At 31.2% G+C, this 13,085-nt stretch overlaps 1 pseudogene; it reads right to left on the bottom strand.

The window, feature by feature from the left end:
* Window positions 1–7,303: 7,303 nt before the first annotated feature.
* LOC100814218 (pentatricopeptide repeat-containing protein At5g47360-like) lies at window positions 7,304–10,653 on the bottom strand (annotated as a pseudogene).
* Window positions 10,654–13,085: the final 2,432 nt, after the last annotated feature.

Raw genomic sequence — 13,085 nt, forward strand, 5'->3', positions numbered from 1 at the left:
GCAAAATTAGAAACTTTAACAAAGCTTATTAACATAGCACCAATGAGCACAAGTTGATAATAATTATTATTTCATTCAACTAAAATATCCTGGTATCTATTTAAAATATGTTGCAGTGTTAATCGAAAACTGATGATGAATAATTGTTTCAACTACTAGTTCTTTTTTTGTTTTTTCAACTAAACTAAAAACATTTTTTATAAAATAAAACTCGAAAATAGTTAAGAAAATTTTAATTTTCAAAAACTCAGAATAAAATGAATGGGAAAGTTAAAATAAAATTAAAGATTTGAAAATTGCTTCTTTTATTTCACCTAAATTTAGCTAACTAAGATAGTTATTATGTGTTCAATATAGAAGTTAAATAAGAAGTTTTTTTAATTTAATAAAATATATTATGTTTTAATTCAGGTTAATGTGGGAATTGTCTCAACTCTCAATGATGAAAATGTAAATTTGAATATATAAAAATAGCTCATACTGAGAAATTGCTTAGTCTTCATGTTTTTGCTTTAATAAAATATATTATGTTTTTGCTTTAACAGTATATATCAACCAATATAATATAAAATATATATTATATGACATAAAATAGATATCAGAAAATATCATTGTGCATAAATTTTCATGAAAAAAAATCAACAAAACCTCTTTTATGTTCAAAATAATTAAAAAAAATATAGGATTAAATAGTTAAAGAGATATTACCTATGTTCCAATTATCCTCATTCTCAACATTTATTATGTGCAAATTATTCCTAAATCCATTTATCTATGATTTATAATAATAATAGACAAAGAAAATACAATTTTTGGTAACCGCTTTGATCTACCACGATGTTTATCAGCCTCATTCTGCTTTTTGTTAATTACATACTCTCCCACTTAAAGTAATAATATTTTTGGATTTAAAAATCTACCAATTACTTAATTAAACTCCCAAATTTTTTAATATATTATTTCTTAACCTGGTTTGACATCCTTATAAGAGAAATTACAATTTTATTTATTTATAATATGACATGTATATTAATTTTAATTGATTTTTATTAACTACATATATACATTAATATATGTCAAATTTAACACATTAAAAATGTAAAGACACAATAAAAATACACACACAGTAGATCAAACAAGCTAAACGAGCGTGTAAGGATAATTAGTGATTGTTTTTCCAAAAGAAAAAGGGGTGATGCTAGGTGCACCCGGCAATAATAATGGTGCACCCAATATTTAATTTGAAAGGTCAAAAATACCCCTCACCTTAATTTAAAACATTTTGGTGCACCCATCCACCATTTCACACTTTCCATACATGAACTTGCCTCCATTTGCGCCACCATTATTCTTCTTCCCTATGTTTGTACTGTCGTGTCATTTTTGTTGGCCTTCGGAGCTTCTTCTCCTCCGCTAATGTCGGCATTGAAGACGTGCATTGAACGGGCTACTCCACCGTTGAGGTAAGCTTCTTCTCCCCGTTAATGGTTGTCACTTCCATTCTTGGTTTTGTCTTTCGTACAGATGTAGTTGATCCGCATTAGAAGTAGGAAATAGGTTTATGCATATGGATCAAGTAGGAATTAGGTTTGTGCATATGGATCTAGTTGATCCGTATAAGGTTTAAGGATCAACTTAATCCGTAAGCCTCATACAGATCAAGTTGATCCGTATGAGACTTAAGGATCAACTTGATCCATATGACCCTTTTTTAATTAAAAAAATGTTAAATAGGTATTTAATTTTTGAAAAAAAAATTATTAGGGTTTATGGTTACTGTTAAGGGTTTAGGGTGAAGTAGAATACGAATGAATATTCAAAAGTTTGGTTTCTATTGTATTGTATTTGAATTCTTTGAACAAGTTGATATTGCTTTGAAATTTGGTTAGTTTGTATTACTTTTTACTTCAATGGATACGACGGTGTTGTTACATGTTTAAATAAGCGAATACCTTAAGCCAAATGACTTTAAAGAAATGTCAATCTTTTTACCTTTTTAATTCCTTATCCTATAAGTAGTTATGGAGAATTTGATTGAGATACCTAAACTAAATGTGTAGCAGATACTTTAGATAAGTATTTAGCCTATTAATTATATTGTGATGAATTTGTGTGGTTTAGTAATGGAATGAAGATCTTACCAAAATGTTAGTAGTCATATGTTATTTGTATTTATACATTTTGTAGATGTTTAGAAATTGGAACTCATTTATACTTTGGTGATTGGAATTGGAACTCATTTATACTTTGGTTTCCAATTTCTTTGTACTTTCTTCAATATTGCTAACATTTATATAGGCATGATATAATCACTGGTCTTTAAAATAAGAAAAAGTACGTCATCATCTTGGGGTAAATGATTGTGTTGATATAGTTTTTATTTTGGGTGCTGGGTCAGTGATTGATATATTTGTTATATTGCACCAGATGCAGTTGAAATTGAAATTTTAGAATGATTCAAACAGGATTCTCAATCGTGTCTTGAAAATCTAAGAGAATCACACAAATGTTGAAGTTCTTTGAATGAGTCTCAATCATTAGAGAGAATCCTGGGCTTTTCTATTGCCTTCACAAGTGCTGGTGTTCAATCAAAGTATGAATTCCCTTGTCACTGAGAATCAAACTTTGAAGCACATAAACATGAAACTTACGGCAAGAAATCTAAAGATCCCATTTTTTTGCTCTATTTCTAGGTTGTTACGCGGATGAACATTTTAGCGTTTCTGATGAAGCTCCGTATATATCTATTTTTCCTGAACCTGCAATCAATTAATTAACAACAGTGGAATTTTTTTATAATAATAACAGTGGAAACAAGGTATCTTCTTTAGTTTAATATATCAGTAAATCACGTCATTGTTTTTGATAGAATATATGAGTTAGGTCTCTCATATTATACACTCTAAGATACTATTAGAGTAGGTTCTAATCACGCTTCCGCTAGCTCTCGCTTGTGGTGACAAGCATCCACCATTTTGTTATTCACGCATCAAGTCCATGCTTGACGTGAGGGGGTGTGTTGAAAATAATCTAAATCTCACATCGATTAAAAGTAATCTCACATTAGAATATATAAATGAGGAGCAATTTTCACCTCTTGAGTTAGTTTTTGATATTGAGTTAGGTCTCTCACACTCTACGAGTTTTCTTATAGTGTCTTTAGATAGTATCCTAAGAATCAATTCTATTCTTTAAAATCATGGTGGAAACAACTATTTGTTGTTTTGCTTTTACCATGACAAAATAATTGGTTATTTTCACCATGAATCTAATTCCAACAACTATTAATTTTCCAAATTAAACCAAATGGGTTTCTTGTATTCACGTTTTGAATCTAATGACAATCTTGTGTAATAACTAAAATTTTTTTATAAAAAAATATAAAATTACGGGAGTAACTCCATTACATTCAAGTCAGTCAATCGTGTGTGTCTTCATCTTTCCTAAACCCATTACGGTTTGCTCTGCCCATCTTCCTCCATAAACTCGTTCTTGATGGCTCTGGTAAAAATTGTGTTTTCCACACTTGTATACACTACAAACCGAAAATTCAATTTAAAGTTTGTTGTATTGCATTCGTTCTACACTAGGAATGTTCCAAACTTTATCGTATGTACCAATCACTTGCCTTAATTTAATTTTACACTTTCAATAACTTGCTGTTTGATAGGTCCTTGTTTCATACATTCTCAGAAAAAGTTATGTTACTTTTAGGGGAAAAGTTGAATATCGAATTGAATATGTCCCAACACCATGAGTCACCGAAGCTGACAAAAACAATAAAAGAAGGTATGCAAAAGTTTTCCGTAATTTACTGCTACAAAGTGCTTATTTCAATTTCAGGAATATAGTCAAGAAATTAAGACAAGTGCCAAATGTGCCATAAAAGAGTGAAAGAGAGTTCTACGGGTGAATACTTTGATTTTTCTAATGAAATATTTTATTTGTTTGACCTCATCTTCTTCGGATTAAATTTAATTAGTCATATATGATTATGCTGTTTCCAATTTTTATTAGCTTGCTTGCTTTGTTGGTGACGGAATGGATTTAGATTTTACCAATTGATAATTATATAATATTGATGCAAGTTTGCCATTCGATTGATTAAGAATATTTTTTACTACTATACAGGTCTAGATATATATGATAAATGAACATGGAGATTCTACCAATGTCAGTGCTAACAATAGACTCCATAGTGCTTTTGATGTTGATCCTTTCAATAAGGACTACCATTAGATCCCCCTCTAGAGTTCTTCGAAGGAATGGAGTTTGCATCACTTGAAGGCACAACGAATCACTACACAAGGTACGCAGGGTCGTATTGTTAAATCAAGAACAAATGGCATGATAATTGGCTAAGAGATCCATTTATTTCAAAAGAGGGATCTTGGCCACAAAAATTATGCAAAGAGGAAAAATAGTAACCTTGCTGTGCATGATGAAACAAGGATAGGATGCAAGGCAATGGTATATTTAAAGAAAAAAGAAGATGGGTGGATTATTTCTAGATTTATAAAAGACCATAATCATGTGCTATTTTCCCCAAGAAGTTCAAAGTTTCTTTGAGTGCATAGAAAGAAAAGTAAAGAGCATATTAAACTCATTGGTGTGCTGCATGATTCCGGTTTGTGTACTTGTAAAATAACATCTGTCTTCTTTTATGAAAGTGGAAATGCTGATAATGTGGGATTTAGCCAACAAGATCTTATTAATTACTTAACTGGAAAGAGACAAAAGCAACTACAAAAAGGGATGCTCAGTTGATGTTATCATATTTTAGGAATTGTCAATTGAAGAATCCTGGATTTTTTAATGCATTTTAAATGGATGTTGATGGACAATTAGCAAATTGTTTTTGGGTTGATTCAAGGTCTAGAATGGCATACAAATAATTTTGGTGATGTAGAGACTTTTGATCCAACATACTTGACAAATAAATACAAAATGCCATTTGTTTCATTCACTTGAGTTAATCATCATCAACAATCCATTTGTTTTGGTTGTGGTATGGTAGGGGTTGAAACTGAAAAGAGTTTTGTTTGGTTGTTAAGTACTTGGTTAGAAGCAATTTTAGGGGCGTATCCTAAAACTGTTATCACAGACCAAGATACTGCTTTCACTAATGTAATTTCAATTGTGTTTCCTACGGTTAATCATCACTATTGCATGTGACACATTGAGAAAAAAGTCCTAAGTATTTGAATTATATTTATCATGAGCATAGTGAATTTAAAAGTCAATTTGGGAAGTATATTCACCAATCTATCCCCGTTGAAGAATTTGAATCTGATTGGGGAGCAATGATTGATAAATATAGGCTACAAGATAATAAGTGATTAGAAAAGATATACTCTATTCATACAAATGTCTAAATTTTTGTGTTGGAATGTCCATCACACAAAGAAGTGAAACCATGAATAAATTCTTTAAGGAATTTTTAAATTCAAGTACTCCACCGAACAAGTTTGTGATACAATATGAGAAGACTTTTGATGCACGTTATAACATGGAAAGAGATAAGACTTTCAAAATAGTGAATTCAAAACCATTAATGCAAACTTGTTATGCTATGGAAGAAAAAGCTTCAAAATTTTATATGAGAATTGTTCAAAATATTTCAAGAAGAATTGATTGTCTCTCAGTTGTTTGTTGCAAACAAGATTAAATTGTCCATTGAAGTCTCCAGATACAAGGTTCATGAAATTTATAAAGAGAAGTCTAACTATTATGTGACTTTTCATGCCATATTTCAAAAGAAGCAAGTTGTAGTTGTCACATGTTTAAATTTTTGGGGTATTCTTTGTAGACATGTGCTAAATGTATTCCTAAAGAAAAAGGTTTTTCTCTCCCTGCACAATATATTCTAAGTCGATGGACCATTAATGCTAAGAAGGAAAAGGCTAAAGGATTGGCAAGTGAAGATTTCCATGAAGACAACAATGAAGCTTCTGGTATTTTATTGTTTAATAGTGTTATGGTTGAATCTCTTGAACTATATGAAAAAGCATCAAGATAAAAAAAAACATCATGATGTTGCAATTGAAGGTATACAAGAGCTAATGAGAAGGCTTGATCTATTGTAAGTTGAAGAATCAAAGGAAGACTTCAGTAATTCGATAAATCAAGTTATTCTAGAAGTCTCTAACACTATTATAACCTTGCATGATCCTCCCCTTGTGACAACTAAAGGGCGTCCACGAACTTTGAGAATGAAAGATGGTTTGAAATTACTCAAAAAAAGTTCCTCTACTTGTAGGTATTATAAGAAGAAAGGTCACAACAAACATAAATGCCCAAGTTTAAACCAAGCAAGGTATCTTCAAAAAACACATTACACATGCTTTGTATGACTGTGTTAAGTTTAATGTATGTTTTGGGTTTTCCGGTTTATTGTGTTAAGTTTAATGTATGACTCATCATGCTTTGTCGGTGTAATATTATTAACAGTTAATTTCCAAACTCTGACTTTGAAGCTTCTAGTTTGGTTGATTCAAAGGTAAAAATATTATCATTTTATTTGCAGATTTTTTATAGTTATTGTTTTATTCTAACAACACTGTTGTTACTACTTCACACCGTAAGAAATCAGGGAATCATAATAATCACTTCCAGTAAAGTCTCAAGATAATTCACAGCGACTTTACTTACTTTATGTTACAAGATATTATATCATAGCTTTTAGTTTTTTTCTTTTACTTTTAGTTAATGTCGTAGTACTATGTACTTATTTTTGGTTTTATATCGTACTTTGTTCTCGTTTTCATGAGTATTTTATGATTTGGGCACTTGATCTATTGCCATTTAAACTCCCATAATGCTGGACTCTATCACAGTGTCATCTTAGTCATGGAAGGCAAGAATCAATGGATATTCAGCTTCTTTTTATAAATGTACAAAACTAAGCCTTTGTTAACTATTTCAAGTGTTTGTGCTGATCTGTTTTTAAAGTTGATGAGGAGTGTTTAAATGTCATGAATTTCTCTGATTTGAGGTGCATAGGGATGAAAATTAACACAACAAGCAGTGTCACTTTGACAATTTTAATAACACCACTTTTTTTTAGCAATTTCATTTAGCAACGTTAGTGCAATACTAACAAGGGATATTGCTTGCTATGTCATTGAATCCTTCTGAAGATGTAACTGTTTACATTTTTATCCTAAAAGTCTACATGTCAAATGATAGATTTAAATGACTAAGAAATAAGTACTTGTTTCTAGAGCTTCATTTCATTCTTGCAAAACATTATTGAAGGAGGAGGACCAACAAACGATTTATGCAAAGACTGTAAAAATGAATCTGCTAGTTAATAATGGATTCTCCATTGATTACATTAATTTATTTTACCTTGTGAGTTAGTTTATAAGGATTTGATTCTTTCAAAACCATGAATATGCTAGCATGGGTTTGAAAAAGGAAGAACAGCAAACCAACTTCCAAGTGTTTTTGTGTTTATTCTCTATCTCTATACAAATGCTCCAAATATCCAGAGCTCAACTTGCACAAAGGGGGCAAAACTCAAGTTTATCAGAATAAGAAAAAATAAATTTTACTATATGATATTCGAAGATTTCCCCATAAGTTGCTTTATAATTTCCTACTCGGGTTGTTGTATCACAATTGAGCTCGTTATGTAAGTTCCAATTGGAGGATTTTTCCACTTGATATTTATTTGATCAGACCCCATATTCCCAAGGTTGGTCAAACTTTTCCCCAAGCCAAAAGTGTCATAGGCCTTGATAATTTCCTTCACCCGAGCTCTAAAAATTTTGCAGAGCCACTGCACATAGGTACTTTTGTTTTGGAAAATAAGGTTAATTCGAACTTCCCAGAAATTGTCAATTACAACAGCAAATATAGGCTCCAATTCACACCCTTTCTTTTTCCAATATTGATGTTGGAGCTCATCCACATGCCAAAACATTGGGAGAGAAAAATAAATTGATCCACCATACTCCTAGAGAGACGTGTCCAGATCTCTTTGGCTAGAAAGCAACCCCTTAGCACATGATTACTATTTTCCTTTTTTATAAATATTAATATTTTCCTCTGCATACCTACACAAAGGACAAAGAGTTTGTTGCCATATTCTAAAAGAACGAATTGAACACAAAACACACAGAAGCAAACTAACAGTTTTAATTTTTGTTGGAAAACTACCTTAATAATGTGTCTCCTACAAGGGAAAGAAATGGGTGAACAAACGCAGCGGATAAACAATAGGTGTGACCTCTTTCATAAAGCATTTTATCATCAAAGCTCCTTCTTATGTATGCCAGTCAACTGGTTCACAAGATCTTTTTCCCCAGACTTTATTAAGATATCAATTGCAGCATATTTGTGTGGAGGTCGTAGCAGAACTGATTTCTTAAGCATTATCTTGGCCAGCTTTGTGGCCTCCTTGAGGTGGCTTCTTTGACAAAGCCCAATTAAAAGAATAGAATAAATATCAGAGTCAATGGAAGACAAGCATCCCTTATTCTCAATTGCTTCAAGCAAGTAGAATCCATCCAATATCCGGTCCTTCATACAAAGCTCCTTTAGCAAGAGGCTAGATGCCAAAGTATCCAGTCTTGCATCACCAGCAAGCATTTCCTTGAAGAGCTTCACTGCTTCCTCCAGCTTTTTAATCCTCATCAAAGAAATCACAAGTGAACTGTAGAAATCACCATAGGAAACACCATGTTCCACCACAAATTTATCAAATAATCCATAAGCTTGTTCCACATGACCGCCAGCACAAAGGCTTTCAACCAAAGTAAAAACAGTAACATGATTTGCGTGGCACCCAAAAGCTTTCATCCTATCCAAAATATCCAATGCTTCCTTCCACTGGCCTCTCTTACAGAAACTTTGAATGACAGATGTATAAGTAACAACATTTGGAGTACAAACTCCACCTTTCTCCATTTCATCCAACAATTCCAATGCTCTTTCCATAGACCCAGACCTACAGAAGCCATCTAAAATGGCCGATAAAATCACTAAATTGGGGGAACATCCATGTAGTCTCATAACCTTAAGCACAGAGTAGGCCTCCTCAGATCGACCAGCGTTAGAGAATCCCTCAACTATTGCCATATACGTAATAAGATCAGGACAAAGGTCATTGGAACTCATCTCACTGGTCAACTTCAGAGCCGTTTCAATGTCACCCTTCTTGCAACACAACCTGATAACCAGATTATACATGACAGTGTCAGCGTGGAGGTTGAAAGTGTCCTCCATCTTCCTCAACACCCACAGAGCCATATCAGCAAGCCGAGCTTCTTTACAGAGCTTGAGCACCTCCCTAAACATGTTGACAGTGACTAAAGACCCTTCAGCCTCATAAGACTCGATAACGTCACGAATAATCTGGGGATTGTGATGAATCCGAAGCAAGTTCGAAGCTTTGGTGTACATGTAAGAACTGTGCCTGTAGCCAGACTGAAATCCTGCCCAGACGAAAAACCTGACACCCAATTGAGGTGGGCAGGTGTTGAGGACTTGGATGATAGATTGAGAGTCGAGCTTAGGCTTAACCATAGACAATGAATTCTCAACACTACCATTGCTTTGGTGGAGATGGGAACAGAGGATATCAACGAGGGTGGAGAAAGGAAGGGCTTTGGTTTTGGTTTTGAGTGTGTGGAAGGGTAAGAAAAGCCGAAAATTTACAATGTGGGGCATTGGGATAGAGAGTACTGAGTGAAGATGAATTGGACGAGGGTTTGGTTGCGTCAAAGTTTAAAAAGGATTGAGCTTGTGCAGCAGCCAGCAGCCTTCGTATCTATCTCAGTCTCCACCAACAGTCCAACGAACATGCCTTTCGTTTTTTCTTCTTAATTGGACGAGAGTTTGGTTGCGTCAAAGTTAAAACGGAGTTTTACAAATCGCACTACAAGAAAAGACACACAATCATTACAAATCCAAATAAAACCAAATCACATGGAACCCAAGCTACCAATCAAAAGAAAGCGCGTACTATATACCAAATTCTAATGCCAAAAACATGGAACTGGCCTTTTATTACAACCAACAATCAAATAACCTTTAAACATGCAACACAAACCCAGTGAATGCATCCACAAAATCGCACACACCAAAAGGCAAGATGGGGAAAGGGTCAGTTCACTAACTTAGGCAATAAACCAATAACCACATAAGCATTGATTATAGCTAAACATTTTAGCTATCAACAAAACAAACAACCCACGTCAGAATTCTCACCGGGACAATAATCCATTGCACGTGGCAATCAAGCATTTTATCAAACAGCTGGTGACCAAAACAATTTTTTTTAAAAAAAAATCCTTATCAGATGAATCCATCTAAACAAATTCCGTTTTCAAAGGAATCAAAACGAGTGCAAAGCAGAAAATAACGGGGTTATAAGAAAGCCCATTTTTGCTTTCAAAACGCTCTGTTAATCAACACCGAAGATTTTAGCAATGGGGGTTGTGAAAAAGTGAGATCACCCTTTTACCTAGTCTTGTGAGGAACGGTGAAAAAAAGCTTGAATGAGCTTCAATGGCGGTAATGCCCAACGGCGGAGGCTGCGTCCACAGCGCAAGAGGTTTCTTCAGTTCAGAGAATGTGGTGGAACTGAAAATTTCTAATGAAAAACGTTGTGGGCTCTGCAACACGACCTCGTTTTGCTCCCCTTAGTTTTTTATATTTTTACTGCTAATAATTAGTCTTTAAAGGGATTAAATGGATTATAAAAAGATTAAAAAAATTAACCTCTCCTAGACTAATTATGAGCTATAAAAATAAATCGAGGCAACAAATATAAATAATAAAAGAGCAAGAAATTAATCTCAAATGAAATAATTATAAACAATAAAAATAAATAAGAGACAAAAAAAATGAACACTAATTTTCAAAGTAACCAAAACATAAAATGAAATTCAATAAGCACTTAAAATTTATTTAACCACTTATGAAAACTAAATTTATTGTTCTACCAAATAACATTATAAAACTAAAGTTCCTGCATAATTTGTTATATTAAAAAAATATTTTGAATAAATAATACATGATGAACTCAAAATAAATAAATAGTATAATGCTATTTTACATTATTACAATTTGTCATATATGATATATTGTTGAATTTAATTTTTTATTCATTATTAATAAAAAATACATTATTAATTAACCAAAAAAATTATTGTTAATTTGTGATTTCATAATAACATTTATAAGGACTCAATGTAAATTGTAAAACTGATAAAAAAATTATAAGTCACAAAAATAAAAATTCTCAAAATTTGCATATGTTTTGTGTTTTAGCTCAGTTTTTGAATATTATTATAAAAACCAACTTAAACCACAAAATATAATCATATTGATTTTATTTAATTGAAGTTTAGTATTATGTAAAATTGCATCCTAAAATTGAAATTGATAATTATTTGAGAAGAATCCTTTTAACTTATTTTAAAAATATAAAGAACTAGATTGGAGCGTCTAAAACATAAAAAATAAACCAAATAAAAAACTAAAACATAAAGCACCAAATATATAATTTAGCCAAGTAAAAATTAATAAATTCAAACAATATTTTTTGGATAAATCACTATTTTGGTTTCTAGATGTGTAAATCAATGTTAATTTACTTCCTAAAATCAGTAATATTGCACTTTTTACATATTGAATGACAAAATCATAATTTTGGTTCTTTCAAACATTGTTACATGTCTATGTATTTAGATATCAAAATGACTACTTATCTTATTTTTTTTGGGCTCGTTTCAAATAATACTAATTTTTTTAGTTTCTATTATTTGATAATGCAATTGACATTCTTTATTTCTTAAATATGAAATTAATCATTTTAAACATCATACTGAAAATATTAGAGAATTATTTTTAAAGAAGTTATAAAAACTAGATTATATATTTGACATATTTTAAACTTATTACAGTATAAAATTTTTATATTTGATATATAAAAAAATATTAAAAAACAGAAATGAGTAATTACTAAAGTATATTTTTTTAATTTTAAAAAAAATAAAAATTATATTTTAGGGACCCAAAATAAACATTGATAATTAAATAAAAATTAATAATAAAGAAAAGAAATAATTAATTTAATTTTTTATTTTCATCTTTCAATAATTTATATAAATAAAATGTCATTTTTTTCTTAATTTTCATAACTTTATTTGTATATCTCTTATCCCTTTACCTGAACATTTTCAACCCCTCACCTTTCAATGTGGAGATGCAGTAGCATTCTTGAAACCTAGCCTTAGTCGCCCAATCATGTCTACCATATAATCCATCTATCCGCTGCAAAATTCTTCTTAATTATTCCATACAAAAATATGCATAAAAAATTATAGAAATAATAGTGCTAGTGAGAAACAAATAAATTTTGTTACTTGCATGTATGTCCCATAATTTTAATCATGAGGTGGATAATTATATTTGGGAGAGGACAAAAAATAACTTTTAAATTTGAGAACTAGAAATATCATTTTTAAATTTTAAAGACTAAAAAAATATTTTTAAATTTGGAGAATCAAGAAAAACACTCGACCAAACTTTATCAAAAGAATTTTTTTTAATAACCATGTTATTAATATGAAGTGTCCATTGATATTAAGGATGACTAATGGTTATTAAAAAATTTAACTAGTTATCTTTAGTGAAATTTTGCTTTTCAATTACATTATTTTATCAACAAGAGTTGACTCCAAGGCCTTACTTAAAATATCTAAGCGACTAAGCCCAATTTTACTCAAACAAACGACATTGAGGCATCATATTCAAATTCATGTGGCATTAGTGAGCATGTTCTTGGTAAGCTATATAAGTGACACTACTAATGTCATTAATGACCGGAGAGTAGACACTAATAAAACAAGATTCTTTGAAATTATTAAGAATTCAATAGATATTTTAAAAAATTGAGAGAACAAAAATATATTTCCCTCAAATTTAAAAAAGCAAAAATATATTTAAGACAAAATATTTCTATCGAATAAAATAATACACTTATAGTTAAATATTTAGATTGTACTATATGCTTGGTTTTCAATAATAAACTTGGAGACAATACTCTATATTGGCCTTTCTTTAGTTAATGT

Source organism: Glycine max, chromosome 15 (assembly GCF_000004515.6).
Source record: "Glycine max cultivar Williams 82 chromosome 15, Glycine_max_v4.0, whole genome shotgun sequence".
NCBI classification, from domain to species: Eukaryota; Viridiplantae; Streptophyta; class Magnoliopsida; order Fabales; family Fabaceae; genus Glycine; species Glycine max.